The sequence below is a fragment of the Mustela lutreola genome, chromosome 6 (assembly GCF_030435805.1).
Source record: "Mustela lutreola isolate mMusLut2 chromosome 6, mMusLut2.pri, whole genome shotgun sequence".
NCBI classification, from domain to species: Eukaryota; Metazoa; Chordata; class Mammalia; order Carnivora; family Mustelidae; genus Mustela; species Mustela lutreola.
In genome coordinates, this window is record NC_081295.1 from 31,552,247 (window position 1) to 31,556,373 (window position 4,127).

A 4,127-nucleotide genomic window follows, 5' to 3' on the forward strand; every position below is an offset into this window, starting at 1 on the left:
TATTGACTAGTGTCTTGAATTTATCTCTTTGAATCTGCCTTATGTTTTCTGAGAGCCTTCTTCCTTTAGATCAGTATCAAAGTCTTCTATAGTTTGTCAAGTGGGTAATTTCAAATGGCTTATGAACAGACTCTGGAGTTTGCTTCCTAATGGGGAGGGTTAGATAAGTTGGAAAGGAAGATTATGTGTAAAGTCAGTACCAATGATAAATACAGGTCTCGTAGGCTTACAGGGCAGGATAAGAAATGAAGAGAAAAGCTGTCCTCAGGTCTGAAAGAATTAAGGTTGGATTTGTGTTGGAAGAGCAGACTGATTATATATCACAATCATTGACTTGACCCTAATTTTTCACTTAAGCCCACCTTTATTTCAAAGTTTTCATTTTGAAAATTAATACATGTGACTTGCAGTTTTGTTTTCAACCTCTTGTTACAGAAAATTTAAAACAGATACAAGAGTGTAAAATAGTGTAACGAACCTCCATGTATCATTACCCAGTTTCAACAATGATCAGTTTATGACCCATTTCATTTCATCTAAACTCACATCCACTTCTCATATAATAGGCATATTATTATTATTTTGTTTAAAGATTTTATTTATTTATTTGACAGATGAAGATCACAAGTAGGCAGAGAAGCAGGCAGAGAGAGGAAGGGAAGCAGGTTCCCTGCTGAGCAGAGAGCCCGATGCGGGGCTCCATCCCAGGACCCTGGGCAGAGGCTTTAACCCACTGAGCCACCCAGGCGCCCCTGCATATTATTATTATTTTTTTTTTTTTATTTTTTTTTTATACTTTTTTAATTTTTTATAAACATATATTTTTATCCCCAGGGGTACAGGTCTGTGAATCACCAGGTTTACACACTTCACAGCACTCACCAAATCACATGCCCTCCCCAATGTCCATAATCCCAACCCCTTCTCCCAAACCCCCTCCCCTCGGCAACCCTCAGTTTGTTTTGTGAGATTAAGAGTCACTTATGGTTTGTCTCCCTCCCAATCCCATCTTGTTTCATTTATTCTTCTTCTACCCACTTAAGCCTCCATGTTGCATCACCACTTCCTCATATCAGGGAGATCATATGATAGTTGTCTTTCTCTGCTTGACTTATTTCGCTAAGCATGATACGCTCTAGTTCCATCCATGTTGTCGCAAATGGCAAGATTTCATTTCTTTTGATGGCTGCATAGTATTCCATTGTGTATATATACCACATCTTCTTGATCCATTCATCTGTTGATGGACATCTAGGTTCTTTCCATAGTTTGGCTATTGAGGACATTGCTGCTATAAACATTCGGGTACACGTGCCCCTTTGGATCACTACGTTTGTATCTTTAGGGTAAATACCCAATAGTGCAATTGCTGGGTCATAGGGCAGTTCTATTTTCAACATTTTGAGGAACCTCCATGCTGTTTTCCAGAGTGGCTGCACCAGCTTGCATTCCCACCAACAGTGTAGGAGGGTTCCCCTTTCTCCGCATCCTCGCCAGCATCTGTCATTTCCTGACTTGTTGATTTTAGCCATTCTGACTGGTGTAAGGTGATATCTCATTGTGGTTTTGATTTGTATTTCCCTGATGCCGAGTGATATGGAGCACTTTTTCATGTGTCTGTTCGCCATCTGGATGTCTTCTTTGCAGAAATGTCTGTTCATGTCCTCTGCCCATTTCTTGATTGGATTATTTGTTCTTTGGGTGTTGAGTTTGCTAAGTTCTTTATAGATTCTGGACACTAGTCCTTTATCTGATATGTCGTTTGCAAATATCTTCTCCCATTCTGTCAGTTGTCTTTTGATTTTGTTAACTGTTTCCTTTGCTGTGCAAAAGCTTTTGATCTTGATGAAATCCCAGTAGTTCATTTTTTCCCTTGCTTCCCTTGCCTTTTGCGTTGTTCCTAGGAAGATGTTGCTGCGGCAGAGGTCGAAGAGGTTGCTGCCCGTGTTCTCCTCAAGGATTTTGATGGATTCCTTTCGTACATTGAGGTCCTTCATCCATTTTGAGTCTATTTTTGTGTGTGGTGTAAGGAAATGGTCCAATTTCATTTTTCTGCATGTGGCTGTCGAATTTTCCCAGCACCATTTATTGAAGAGGCTGTCTTTTTTCCATTGGACATTCTTTCCTGCTTTGTCGAAGATTAGTTGACCATAGATTTGAGGGTCTATTTCTAGGCTCTCTATTCTGTTCCATTGATCTATGTGTCTGTTTTTGTGCCAGTACCATGCTGTCTTGATGATGACAGCTTTGTAATAGAGCCTGAAGTCCGGAATTGTGATGCCACCAACGTTGGCTTTCTTTTTCAATATCCCTTTGGCTATTCGAGGTCTTTTCTGGTTCCATATAAATTTTAGCATTATTTGTTCCATTTCTTTGAAAAAGATGGATGGTACTTTGATAGGAATTGCATTAAATGTGTAAATTGCTTTAGGTAGCATAGACATTTTCACAATATTTATTCTTCCAATCCAGGAGCATGGCACATTTTTCCATTTCTTTGTGTCTTCCTCAATTTCTTTCATGAGTACTTTATAGTTTTCTGAGTATAGATTCTGTGTCTCTTTGGTTAGGTTTATTCCTAGGTATCTTATGGTTTTGGATGCAATTGTAAATGGGATTGACTCCTTAATATCTCTTTCTTCTGTCTTGCTGTTGGTGTAGAGAAATGCAACTGATTTCTGTGCATTGATTTTATATCCTGACACTTTACTGAATTCCTGTATAAGTTCTAGCAGTTTTGGAGTGGAGTCTTTTGGGTTTTCCACATATAGTATCATATCATCTACGAAGAGTGATAATTTGACTTCTTCTTTGCCGATTTGGATGCCTTTAATTTCCTTTTGTTTTCTGATTGCTGAGGCTAGGACCTCTAGTACGATGTTGAATAGCAGTGGTGATAATGGACATCCCTGCCGTGTTCCTGACCTTAGCGGAAAAGCTTTCAGTTTTTCTCCATTGAGAATGATATTTGCGGTGGGTTTTTCATAGATGGCTTTGATGATATTGAGGTATGCGCCCTCTATCCCTACACTTTGAAGAGTTTTGATCAGGAAGGGATGTTGTACTTTGTCAAGTGCTTTTTCAGCATCTATTGAGAGTATCATATGGTTCTTGTTCTTTCTTTTATTGATGTGTTGTATCACATTGACTGATTTGCGGATGTTGAACCAACCTTGCAGCCCTGGAATAAATCCCACTTGGTCGTGGTGAATAATCCTTTTAATGTACTGTTGAATCCTATTGGCTAGTATTTTGTTGAGTATTTTCGCATCTGTGTTCATCAAGGATATCGGTCTATAGCTCTCTTTTTTGGTGGGATCCTTGTCTGGTTTTGGGATCAAGGTGATGCTGGCTTCATAAAATGAGTTTGGAAGTTTTCCTTCCATTTCTATTTTTTGGAACAGTTTCAGGAGAATAGGAATTAGTTCTTCTTTAAATGTTTGGTAGAATTCCCCCGGGAAGCCGTCTGGCCCTGGGCTTTTGTTTGTTTGGAGATTTTTAATGACTGTTTCAATCTCTTTACTGGTTATGGGTCTGTTCAGGCTTTCTATTTCTTCCTGGCTCAGTTGTGGTAGTTTATATGTTTCTAGGAATGCATCCATTTCTTCCAGATTGTCAAATTTATTGCCGTAGAGTTGCTCATAGTATGTTCTTATAATAGTTTGTATTTCTTTGGTGTTAGTTGTGATCTCTCCTCTTTCATTCATGATTTTATTTATTTGGGTCCTTTCTCTTTTCTTTTTGATAAGTCGGGCCAGGGGTTTATCAATTTTATTAATTCTTTCAAAGAACCAGCTCCTAGTTTCGTTGATTTGTTCTATTGTTTTTTTGGTTTCTATTTCATTGATTTCTGCTCTGATCTTTATGATTTCTCTTCTCCTGCTGGGCTTAGGGTTTCTTTCTTGTTCTTTCTCCAGCTCCTTTAGGTGTAGGGTTAGGTTGTGTACCTGAGACCTTTCTTGTTTCTTGAGAAAGGCTTGTACCGCTATATATTTTCCTCTCAGGACTGCCTTTGTTGTGTCCCACAGATTTTGAACCGTTGTATTTTCATTATCATTTGTTTCCATGATTTTTTTCAATTCTTCTTTAATTTCCCGGTTGACCCATTCATTCTTTAGAAGGATACT